The sequence below is a fragment of the Rhipicephalus microplus genome, unplaced genomic scaffold, assembly GCF_043290135.1.
Source record: "Rhipicephalus microplus isolate Deutch F79 unplaced genomic scaffold, USDA_Rmic scaffold_135, whole genome shotgun sequence".
Lineage (NCBI taxonomy): Eukaryota > Metazoa > Arthropoda > Arachnida > Ixodida > Ixodidae > Rhipicephalus > Rhipicephalus microplus.
The window spans coordinates 352,501-365,000 of record NW_027464707.1 but is presented as its reverse complement, the minus strand read 5'-3'; the positions used below and the strand labels follow the sequence as shown (position 1 = coordinate 365,000).

The 12,500-nt window shown below is 61.5% G+C and overlaps 2 non-coding genes across 2 annotated transcripts; both read left to right on the top strand.

Annotated features, from left to right (window-relative positions):
- Positions 1 to 7,988: 7,988 nt before the first annotated feature.
- On the top strand, positions 7,989 to 9,803 carry LOC142791019 (small subunit ribosomal RNA). The gene has a single exon (XR_012889941.1). It is a non-coding gene; the product is annotated as a small subunit ribosomal RNA (ribosomal RNA).
- A 1,719-nt stretch (positions 9,804 to 11,522) lies between these two features.
- Positions 11,523 to 11,675, top strand: LOC142791004 (5.8S ribosomal RNA). The gene has a single exon (XR_012889927.1). It is a non-coding gene; the product is annotated as a 5.8S ribosomal RNA (ribosomal RNA).
- The last annotated feature ends 825 nt before the right edge of the window (positions 11,676 to 12,500 follow it).

Genomic DNA, 12,500 nt, shown 5'->3' with positions numbered 1-12,500 from the left:
GACTTAGCACTTTTCGGCTGTGCCTGGCTGGCGGCCCACTCACTCGATCGCCATGTCTGTTTGCCACAGTTTTCCCGGTGGTGCCGCACCCGGGCTCGCCCCGGCTGACGCAGTTTTCGCGCCGCCCCGGCTGACGCGGTTTCGTGCCGCCCCGGCAGACGCGGTTTTCGCGCCGCCCCGGCTGACGCAGTTCGGACTTAGCACTTTTTGGGCTGAGCCTGGCTGGCGGCCCACTCACTCGATCGCCATGTCTGTTTGCCACAGTCTTCCCGGTGGTGCCGCACCCGGGCTCGCCCCGGCAGACGCGTTTTTTTTTCTTTCGCCCCGGCAGACGTGGTTCCCCCCCCCCTTTTCGCTCGCCCCGGCTGACGAGGTTTTCGCGCCGCCCCGGCTGACGCAGTTTTCGCGCCGCCCCGGCTGACGCGGTTTCGTGCCGCCCCGGCTGACGCGGTTTTCGCGCCGCCCCGGCTGACGCGGTTTTTGCGTCGCCCCGGCTGACACGGTTCGGACTTTGCACTTTTCGGCTGTGCCTGGCTGGCGGCCCACTCACTCGATCGCCATGTCTGTTTGCCACAGTTTTCCCGGTGGTGCCGCACCCGGGCTCGCCCCGGCTGACGCAGTTTTCGCGCCGCCCCGGCTGACGCGGTTTCGTGCCGCCCCGGCAGACGCGGTTTTCGCGCCGCCCCGGCTGACGCGGTTTCGTGCCGCCCCGGCAGACGCAGTTCGGACTTAGCACTTTTCGGCTGTGCCTGGCTGGCGGCCCACTCACTCAATCGCCATGTCTGTTTGCCACAGTTTTCCCGGTGGTGCCGCACCCGGGCTCGCCCCGGCTGACGCAGTTTTCGCGCCGCCCCGGCTGACGCGGTTTCGTGCCGCCCCGGCAGACGCGGTTTTCGCGCCGCCCCGGCTGACGCGGTTTCGTGCCGCCCCGGCAGACGCAGTTCGGACTTAGCACTTTTCGGCTGTGCCTGGCTGGCGGCCCACTCACTCGATCGCCATGTCTGTTTGCCACAGTTTTCCCGGTGGTGCCGCACCCGGGCTCGCCCCGGCAGACGCGTTTTTTTTTTTCTTTCGCCCCGGCTGACGCAGTTTTCGCGCCGCCCCGGCTGACGCGGTTTCGTGCCGCCCCGGCAGACGCGGTTTTTTGCGCCGCCCCGGCTGACGCGGTTTTTGCCGCCCCGGCTGACGCAGTTCGGACTTAGCACTTTTCGGCTGTGCCTGGCTGGCGGCCCACTCACTCGATCGCCATGTCTGTTTGCCACAGTTTTCCCGGTGGTGCCGCACCCGGGCTCGCCCCGGCTGACGCAGTTTTCGCGCCGCCCCGGCTGACGCGGTTTCGTGCCGCCCCGGCAGACGCGGTTTTCGCGCCGCCCCGGCTGACGCAGTTCGGACTTAGCACTTTTTGGGCTGAGCCTGGCTGGCGGCCCACTCACTCGATCGCCATGTCTGTTTGCCACAGTCTTCCCGGTGGTGCCGCACCCGGGCTCGCCCCGGCAGACGCGTTTTTTTTTCTTTCGCCCCGGCAGACGTGGTTCCCCCCCCCCCCTTTTCGCTCGCCCCGGCTGACGAGGTTTTCGCGCCGCCCCGGCTGACGCAGTTTTCGCGCCGCCCCGGCTGACGCGGTTTCGTGCCGCCCCGGCTGACGCGGTTTTCGCGCCGCCCCGGCTGACGCGGTTTTTGCGTCGCCCCGGCTGACACGGTTCGGACTTTGCACTTTTCGGCTGTGCCTGGCTGGCGGCCCACTCACTCGATCGCCATGTCTGTTTGCCACAGTTTTCCCGGTGGTGCCGCACCCGGGCTCGCCCCGGCTGACGCAGTTTTCGCGCCGCCCCGGCTGACGCGGTTTCGTGCCGCCCCGGCAGACGCGGTTTTCGCGCCGCCCCGGCTGACGCGGTTTCGTGCCGCCCCGGCAGACGCAGTTCGGACTTAGCACTTTTCGGCTGTGCCTGGCTGGCGGCCCACTCACTCAATCGCCATGTCTGTTTGCCACAGTTTTCCCGGTGGTGCCGCACCCGGGCTCGCCCCGGCTGACGCAGTTTTCGCGCCGCCCCGGCTGACGCGGTTTCGTGCCGCCCCGGCAGACGCGGTTTTCGCGCCGCCCCGGCTGACGCGGTTTCGTGCCGCCCCGGCAGACGCAGTTCGGACTTAGCACTTTTCGGCTGTGCCTGGCTGGCGGCCCACTCACTCGATCGCCATGTCTGTTTGCCACAGTTTTCCCGGTGCCGCACCCGGGCTCGCCCCGGCAGACGCGTTTTTTTTTTCTTTCGCCCCGGCTGACGCAGTTTTCGCGCCGCCCCGGCTGACGCGGTTTCGTGCCGCCCCGGCAGACGCGGTTTTTTGCGCCGCCCCGGCTGACGCGGTTTTTGCCGCCCCGGCTGACGCAGTTCGGACTTAGCACTTTTCGGCTGTGCCTGGCTGGCGGCCCACTCACTCGATCGCCATGTCTGTTTGCCACAGTTTTCCCGGTGGTGCCGCACCCGGGCTCGCCCCGGCTGACGCAGTTTTCGCGCCGCCCCGGCTGACGCGGTTTCGTGCCGCCCCGGCAGACGCGGTTTTCGCGCCGCCCCGGCTGACGCAGTTCGGACTTAGCACTTTTTGGGCTGAGCCTGGCTGGCGGCCCACTCACTCGATCGCCATGTCTGTTTGCCACAGTCTTCCCGGTGGTGCCGCACCCGGGCTCGCCCCGGCAGACGCGTTTTTTTTTCTTTCGCCCCGGCAGACGTGGTTCCCCCCCCCCCCCTTTTCGCTCGCCCCGGCTGACGAGGTTTTCGCGCCGCCCCGGCTGACGCAGTTTTCGCGCCGCCCCGGCTGACGCGGTTTCGTGCCGCCCCGGCTGACGCGGTTTTCGCGCCGCCCCGGCTGACGCGGTTTTTGCGTCGCCCCGGCTGACACGGTTCGGACTTTGCACTTTTTGGCTGAGCCTGGCTGGCGGCCCACTCACTCGATCGCCATGTCTGTTTGCCACAGTTTTCCCGGTGGTGCCGCACCCGGGCTCGCCCCGGCAGACGCGTTTTTTTTTTTTCTTTCGCCCCGGCTGACGCAGTTTTCGCCCCGCCCCGGCTGACGCGGTTTCGTGCCGCCCCGGCAGACGCGGTTTTTTGCGCCGCCCCGGCTGACGCGGTTTTTGCCGCCCCGGCTGACGCAGTTCGGACTTTGCACTTTTTGGCTGAGCCTGGCTGGCGGCCCACTCACTCGATCGCCATGTCTGTTTGCCACAGTTTTCCCGGTGGTGCCGCACCCGGGCTCGCCCCGGCAGACGCGTTTTTTTTTTCCTTCGCCCCGGCAGACGTGGTTCCCCCCCCCCCTCCGTCTTTCTTTTTGTTTTTTTTTTCGCCGCGGCTGAAGTGGATTTTTCGGTGCCTCGACGCCCCGGTAGTCGCGGTTTTTCCGTTTCCGCACGGCCCCGGCTGACGCTGCTCGGTCACAGTCGCCTTTTGTGAGGATTGCAGACTTCTTGAGCGCGGGTGTTTTTTTTTGTTGTTGTTGTTGTTTTATTACGCATTCGCTCCAGCAGACGCTGTTTAGACTTTTTGTTTCCTCTTTTATCCTGCGACGAGGTGACGAGGTTTATTCGGTGCCCCGCCGCCCCGGCTGAAGTGATTTTTCCTGTCCCGTGCCGCCCCGGCTGACGCGGTTGGGACTTCGCGTTTGTTCGGCCGCCACGGGTTTTGGCGCACTCGCTCGGTTGCTTGTTGTTGCCACTTGTTGCGAACCCAGGTTTCTTGAGCGAGCGCGGGCGTTTTTTCTTCCTTTCTTTCTTTGTTCTATGTGTTAGCGAATCGGCCTTTAATATCACACGAGGACTCACAACCAACAATTTTCAGTTTGAAGTGTAAAAAATCTGCAGGTGTTGACGTAACTGACTTGCCCCGTACCCTTGAGTACATCCATGAAGTTCTCGTAGTACTACTAAATCGCATTATTCCAAGTGGAGAAATTCCCATAAACTTGCAAACCTCTACACGAAAATCGGTGCGCGTGATAAAGTTGAAAATTATCGTCCGATATCAAATGTGCCTTCTATAACACAAATTCTAGGAAAAAAAAAAAAAAACACTTGTTCGCCGTTTTCTGCGCCGTGACTGGCAGCACTCCGGCGAAGCGAAACGGGGTCGATTCGAGCACGATATCGGCGTCTTTCGACGTGCTCGCCGGCGACCGTCGCACGAGTACGTCGCACGAGCGCGTCTGCCGGGGCGCCGTTTGCGAAGCCGACGCAAAAGTGGGAACCGCCGCTCGGATGATCGCCGCTTTCGGCAGAGTGAGTGTTGGCACTCCGGGGAAGCGAAACAGCGTGAATGCGCCCACGAAATCGGCGTATTTTGAAGTGCCCGCCGGCGACCGTCGCACGAGTACGGTAAACCGCGTCAGCCGGGGCGTAGTTCGGGACGCCGACGAAAAAGTGGGAAGCGCAACTCGGATCTTCGCCGTTTTTGCAGGAGTGAGTGGCGGCCCTCCTGCGAGACCAAGAAGCATCGATTCGTGCACGAATTCGGCGCCTTTCGACGTGATCGCCGGCGACCGTCGCTCGAGTAGGGCAAACCGCGTCTGCCGGGGCGGGCTTCGGGACGCCGATGCGAAAGTGGGAAACGCTGCTCGGATGTTCGCCGTTTTTGGCCGAGTGAGTGCTGGCACTCGGGCGAAGCCAAACGGGGCCGATTACGGCACGATATCGGCGTCTTTCGACGTGCCCGGCGGCGACCGTCGCACGAGTACGGTAAACCGCGTCAGCCCGGGCGGAGTTCGGGACGCCGATGCGAAAGTGGAGAACGCCGCTCGGATCTTCGCCGTTTTTGGAGGAGTGAGTGGCGGCACTCCGGAGAAGCCAAGGAGCGCCAATTAGCGCACGATATCGGCGTCTTTCGACGCGCTCGCCGGCGACCGTCGCACGAGTAGGGCAAACCGCGTCTGCCGGGGCGGGGTTTACGACGCCGACGCAAAAGTGGGAACCGCCGCTCGGATGTTGGCCGTTTTTGGCAGAGTGAGTGCTGGCACACCGGCGACGCGAAAGAGCGCGAAAGCGCCCACGAAAGTGGCGTATTTGGACGTGCTTGACGGCGACCGCTGCAGGAGTACGAAAAACCACGTCAGCCGGGGCGAGCGACCCACGGCGGTCTGGGTGCTTATCGCTGCTATTATAGGGGCACCCCGGCAGACGCAGAAAAAAAAATTTTTTTTCGACCTTCTTTTTTGCTGGTCGAGCTCGGGTAACCCAGGTCGCAATGGGAGCCGCGCACGAAAGCGGCGTCGCGAGACGCGTTCGCGGTCGCTAGTCGCACGAGCTCGGCAACCGCGTCAGCCGGCGCGGAGTTCGGGATGCCGACGGCTAAGTGGGTACCGCTGCTCGGATGTTCGCCGTTTTTGGCCGAGTGAGTGCTGGCACTCCGGCGAAGCGAAACGGGGCCGATTCGGGCACGATATCGGCGTATTTCGACGTGCTCGCCGGCGACCGTCGCACGAGTACGGCAAAGCGCGTCTGCCGGGGCGAGGTTTGCGATGCCGACGAAAAAGTGGGAAGCGCCGCTCGGATCTTCGCCGTTTTTGCAGGAGTGAGTGGCGGCCCTCCTGCGAGACCAAGAAGCATCGACTCGCGCACGATATCGGTGTCTTTCGACGTGCCCGCCGGCCACCGCCGCACGAGTACGGCAAACCGCGTATGCCGGGGCGGGGTTGGCGACGCCGACGCAAAAGTGGGAACCGCCACTAGGATGTTCGCCGTTTTTGGCAGAGTGAGTGCTGGCACTCCGGCGAAGCGAAAGAGCGCGAATGCGCCCACGAAAGTGGCGTGTTTGGACGTGCTTGACGACGACCACCGCAGGAAAACGAAAAACCACGTCAGCCGGGGCGAGCGACCCATGGCGGTCTGGGTGCTTATCGCTGCTATTATAGGGGCACCCCGGCAGACGCAAAAAAAAAAAAATTTTTTTTCGACATTCTTTTTTGCTCGTCGACCTCGGGTGACCCAGGTCGCAGTGGGAGCCGCGCACGAAAGCGGCGTCGCGAGACGGCTTCGCGGTCGCTAGTCGCACGAGCTCGGCAACCGCGTCTGCCGGGGCGGAGTTCGGGACGCCGACGGCTAAGTGGGAACCGCCGCTCGGATGTTCGCCGTTTGTGGCCGAGTGAGTGCTGGCACTCCGGCGAAGCCAAACGGGGCCGATTCCGGCACGATATCGGCGTCTTTCTACGTGCTCGCCGGCGACCGTCGCACGAGTACGGCAAAGTGCGTCTGCCGGGGCGGGGTTTGCGACGCGTACGCAATAGTGAGAACCGTCGCTCGGATGTTCGTCGTCTTTCGCCGAGCCAGTGCTGGCACTCCGGCGAAGCCGAACGGAGCCGATTCGGGCACGATATCGGCGTCTTTCCACGTGCTCGCCGGCGACCGTCGCACGAGTACGGTAAACCGCGTCAGCCGGGGCGGAGTTCGGGACGCCGATGCGAAAGTGGGAAGCGCCGCTCGGATCTTCGCCGTTTTTGGAGGAGTCAGTGGCGGCACTCCGGTGAAGCCAAGGTGCGCCAATTCGCGCACGATATCGGCGTCTTTCGACGTGCCCGCCGGCCACCGTCGCACGAGTACGGCAAACCTCGTCTGCCGGGGCGGGGTTTGCGACGCCGACGCAAAAGTGGGAACCGCCGCTCGGATGTTCGCCGTTTTTGGCAGAGTGAGTGCTGGCACTCCGGCGAAGCGAAAGAGCGTGAATGCGCCCACGAAAGTAGCGTATTTGGACGTGCTTGACGGCGACCGCCGCAGGAGTACGAAAAACCACGTCAGCCGGGGCGAGCGACCCACGGCGGTCTGGGTGCTTATCGCTGCTATTATAGGGGCACCCCGGCAGACGCAGAAAGAAAAAAAAAATGGGGACATGGCGTGCGTCACCGTGCGGCTTCGCAGCGTTGCCGAAGTCGCCGAGCCCTTCGACTGAGCCGAACGGCGGACAGGGAACGTTGGTCGGCCGTTCTAACCTGTCGGTGCCACGCCGAGACGTCGTTAAGGAAAACCGCGTCGTGGGCCTCTACGACGCCGTCGAGTCGTTGTACGTTTGGTGTCCAGCGTGTCGGCGGCGAGTAGCGGACACGTCGTTCACGACTTCGGTCTTTCGCAGTCGACGCGAACTTGCGGAGAGTCGTGGTGCCTCACGTTTTCGGCAGAAACCGCGGCGGAATTTTCCCGTGCGTGCGCGCACGACCTCGGTGCTGTGCCGTCAGCGTAGTGTTGCACAAACTCGTGGCCTACCCAAGGTGCGGTACGTTTGCGGCCGTATCCTCGGTGGGAATTTCGTGAGTAGGGTCGCAAATTCTACGACCTCGGCGGGTTTGAGAGCGACGTAGACTTGTGGCACGCTCAACGTGCCACACGTTTCGGGGCACACCCGCGGTGAAATTTTCTCGAGTACGCTCGTATTAGTGCCCAAGGAGGTCTGGGTACTTATCGCTGCTATTATGTGGGGGTTCTCGTGAGCGGCGTACGCGAAAGCGACCGGGTGTCTGATATGCGGCGGGCTTCGGCCTCGTCAAGCGTGTCCTCGGGTCTGCTCCAGGGGAATCCACGGCAGTCGTCTGCAGCCTCATCCGCTTGATGCGTTAGGGGCTGGTTGTCGGACGGTGCCGTTTTACCACGATATCGAGGTGTGTTCCGTGTCGTCCTCGGGCGATTCAGATGCGAAAGCGCCGAAGACGCGGGCGTGACCCGTCGTCTGGCGGCTTTGCAGTCTCGGCTCCGTTGCTAGTTCCGGCCGGTCCACCGACAGTGCAGCGGGCTTGGGCAACCCGCACGGCGCGACCGAGTCGATGCAACGAAAAAGAGCGAGCATGAACGTGCTTCTTGCCGCACGGCTCCCACTCGTCTTTCGGGAAGGTTGTGCCGTAGCGAGCTCGAACGCCGTCATCTCGGAGTGCAAAATAAGCGTGTTGGGGCGCCTGAAGGTGGCCTCCGCCGCACACAGACTGCGTCCGGCCCGCCGAAGGCGAGGACGGACGCGCAGTCGAACGATTACCTGGTTGATCCTGCCAGTAATCATATGCTTGTCTCAAAGATTAAGCCATGCATGTCTAAGTACATGCCGAAATAAGGCGAAACCGCGAATGGCTCATTAAATCAGTTATGGTTCCTTAGATCGTTTCTTCCTACTTGGATAACTGTGGCAATTCTAGAGCTAATACATGCAGTGAGCCTGGAGCCCTTTGGGTAACGGGTGCTTTTATTAGACCAAGATCGATCGGGTTTCGGCCCGTATTGTGTGGTGACTCTGGATAACTTTGTGCTGATCGCATGGCCACGAGCCGGCGACGTTTCTTTCAAGTGTCTGCCTTATCAACTTTCGATGGTAGGTTACTTGCTTACCATGGTTGTTACGGGTAACGGAGAATCAGGGTTCGATTCCGGAGAGGGAGCCTGAGAAACGGCTACCACATCCAAGGAAGGCAGCAGGCGCGCAAATTACCCACTCCCGGCACGGGGAGGTAGTGACGAAAAATAACAATACGGGACTCTTTTGAGGCCCCGTAATTGAAATGAGTACACTCTAAATCCTTTAACGAGGATCAATTGGAGGGCAAGTCTGGTGCCAGCAGCCGCGGTAATTCCAGCTCCAATAGCGTATACTAAAGCTGCTGCGGTTAAAAAGCTCGTAGTTGGATCTCAGTTCCAGACGAGTAGTGCATCTACCCGATGCGACGGCTCGGACTGAACATCATGCCGGTTCTTTCTTGGTGCACTTCATTGTGTGCCTCGAGATGGCCGGTGCTTTTACTTTGAAAAAATTAGAGTGCTCAACGCAGGCGAGTCGCCTGAATAAACTTGCATGGAATAATAGAACAAGACCTCGTTTCTGTTCTGTTGGTTTTTGGAATACGAGGTAATGATTAAGAGGGACGGACGGGGGCATTCGTATTGCGGCGCTAGAGGTGAAATTCTTGGACCGTCGCAAGACGAACTACTGCGAAAGCATTTGCCAAGAATGTTTTCATTGATCAAGAACGAAAGTCAGAGGTTCGAAGGCGATCAGATACCGCCCTAGTTCTGACCATAAACGATGCCAACCAGCGATCCGCCTGAGTTACTCAAATGACTCGGCGGGCAGCTTCCGGGAAACCAAAGTATTTGGGTTCCGGGGGAAGTATGGTTGCAAAGCTGAAACTTAAAGGAATTGACGGAAGGGCACCACCAGGAGTGGAGCCTGCGGCTTAATTTGACTCAACACGGGAAAACTTACCCGGCCCGGACACTGGGAGGATTGACAGATTGAGAGCTCTTTCTTGATTCGGTGGATGGTGGTGCATGGCCGTTCTTAGTTGGTGGAGCGATTTGTCTGGTTAATTCCGATAACGAACGAGACTCTAGCCTATTAAATAGGTGCGGGGTTCCCAGCACCTTACAACCTTCTTAGAGGGACAAGCGGCTCCTAGCCGCACGAAACAGAGCAATAACAGGTCTGTGATGCCCTTAGATGTCCGGGGCCGCACGCGCGCTACACTGAAGGAAGCAGCGTGTCTTTATCCCTGTCTGAAAAGACTGGGTAACCCGTGGAACTTCTTTCGTGATTGGGATAGGGGCTTGCAATTGTTCCCCTTGAACGAGGAATTCCCAGTAAGCGCGAGTCATAAGCTCGCGTTGATTACGTCCCTGCCCTTTGTACACACCGCCCGTCGCTACTACCGATTGAATGATTTAGTGAGGTCTTCGGACCGATGTCCGGCGCGGCCTTTCGGTTGCGCCGGTCTGTTGGAAAGATGACCAAACTTGATCATTTAGAGGAAGTAAAAGTCGTAACAAGGTTTCCGTAGGTGAACCTGCGGAAGGATCATTAACGGATTGTGAAGGGTGAGCGCCTCAGCTGCGTCTGCGCCCGACACTTTCTGCCGCTGACCCCGTTTGGACGCGGGGTCGGCTTTTCCCCACGGGGCTGCCTGAATGTGGAGCGGCACCCCGTGACAAATTGTTGCGCCCAGCGGACGCCAACACCGCGACCTTGGACGGTCGGCCAGGTGGCGGACGCGGGTACAAACGGCGCAACGCACTCATAGGTCGGCTTTCGACCCGCCACAGCACCGTGGCTCGAAGCGCTCGAAATGCGCGACCCGACCGCTGCGGGACCGCCTAGTACTGTAAACAGGAGCGGCGGAGCGCGAACGGCGAGTCGTGGTTACGTCGGTAGAAGGCGAGGCTGCGCGTTCCCGAAACGCCAGCCGAGTGCCCTCCCGACCGTTCGAGCGTGCAAGAACGAGACCCGACAATCGCGCGGCGACTGCCAAGTACGAGAGGAACGGCACAAGCGTCGGCGGTCGGTCAAGGAACTGGTGATGTGACGGGTCCGCTGTGCACCAGTGCATACCGTCCCGCCGTCCGCGGCAAGCGCCTCCGCGTCCTCGGGTGACGGAGGCTGCCGGTCGGTTCTTGCAGGCGAGGGATCTCGCTGGCACCGGTTCGCGTTGACGCGCGGCCGGTCATGGCACGGCGATGCGACGGCCGAGGTGCGCAGTACTCGATGGAGGAACCGCACGCTCCGATGACCGTCCCGCCCTCCGCGGCGTATGCGTACCGACCGTAATGGTTGCAGCAGCGCCGGCCGGCTTTTGAATTCGCCACACGAAACACGGTGCGAGATCGCGGTTAGGGGAGCGTCGACGTTGCCAGGCGTTTTGCTTGCTGCCGAGGGAAAGGCGGCACGGCCACGTCGCGCTCGTCGCGATTAGCGGGTCTGCGCGCTTTGGGAAGGTGCCGCAACGACTTGCCGAAAGAGGAAGCACGGAAGAACGAGGGACTTGGACGTCCCGACAATTGAACGCACTTGCGGCCAGGCCCTTGCTGGCTTCGTTCTTCCGCCTCGAGTAGGCTCGTACGCGGCTCCGGCGCCGAAAGTGGTCCTTGGCACCGACTTCGGTGGACGTGGGAAGTGCCGCGCAAGTACGGCGCGCCTGGCTCCACCTGTTGGCTAAAGTAGGCAGCCGGATCGGCATTTTGGTGTGCGGTGGCAAACCGTGGATGCGAAAAAAGCTTGTGCGATTTCGTGGAACAAAAAGCGGGGGTCCCCCTTTTTATGCGGAGGAGACCGACCCGCCTGCCGTGGTGAACCGCGACGCCACGGTAAAAACGGGAGAGGCTTGTCGATGGGACCGTGCATCCCGCGCTCCACGGAGGCCGGGAGGCGGCCGCCCGAGGAAATGTGTAGCCGTCGAGGCCCGCATCTGCGTGCACTCTTATCCAAATGGGTGTACCGCAGGCATTTTCTGGTTAGGCGGGCCAATGAGAGCGAGCACACAACGATACCTACGGGTCCGGCTTGGAGAACCGGCTTCGACGCCTCCCGAGTATTTATAGAGGGGTGGACCACGAAAGCACTCGCAAGTAGCGAAAGCGAAACGCCGTCCGAAACACACCGTTTGCTCGATTTGCGGCAGCCGAAAAAGGCGCGGCAGAGTTTTGGAGTCCAAGCGTGCGCTGAAAAGCGCCCTTCTTGGCCACTGTTTGGCCGAGTGCCAGAAACGTTTGGTTTTGACTGTACGGAATTGAACAAACACTTTTTCACGACTCTAAGCGGTGGATCACTCGGTTCTCGGGTCGATGAAGAACGCAGCCAGCTGCGAGATTTGGTGTGAATTGCAGGACACACTGAGCACTGATTCTTTGAACGCACATTGCGGCCTTGGGTCTTCCCTTGGCTTCGTCTGTCTGAGGGTCGGATCACATATCAAGAGAGCCTTCGGCGCACAAGGGAACGTGAGCCGTCGACTCGTTTTGACCGCGTCGGCAACACGGACAGCACGCTGAACACCTCACAGCGAGCGCCAACAGCGGCCACTCAAGGGCGAGACGGTGGCGACCGTCGTGCCAGAGCCCAACCGAAACGGGGGCGACCGACTGCATTGAGGATGTGGCACCTCGTTGAGACCGCCGCAGGACTTCGAGTCGGAAGGAAGCCTGCAGGGAAAGTGCGGTCGAGGTTGCGTACTCCTCTCTGCGACCGGGCGCGCAAGAGCTGCGAGAGCCACGGACGCGCAACTTTAACGCACGGTAAACACGAGGAGCGAAAGCCGGCCAGCAAAGCTTCTCCAGCCGTGCGCAAAGTGCGCGAGATCGCAGCCTTGCGTTGCGCTTGTTGCCCTCGAAGTAAGCAGGGTGTCCCGTAGACCGGGCGCTCGAACACGCTGCGGGGCCGTGCCTCCTCCAGGCTTTGCCGCGCGAACAGGGAACGTTCGCGCGCAAAGCGCAGGGAGGTGAGGAGGCTGCGCCCGACGTTTGCGGTTCGCTGCGTACGCGGTTGATGCGGAGAGCACGGCGCGACGACTTGCCGCGAAGCGGAAAAAGTCTCCCGCACGAGTTGGCGAAACGTTGGCGAAGCTTAAGGCGTTCTCGTCGTAGTCCGCCGTCGGTCTAAGTGCTTCGCAGTTCCCGTCCCGTTCAAAAAACTGGGCCACTCCAGTTGGGGCGGGGGCGACGCTACACGAGACGATGCCTCTCGCCAGGCTGCGTGGCTGCCCTTGCGGCGGCGGCGACTGGCCTCGGC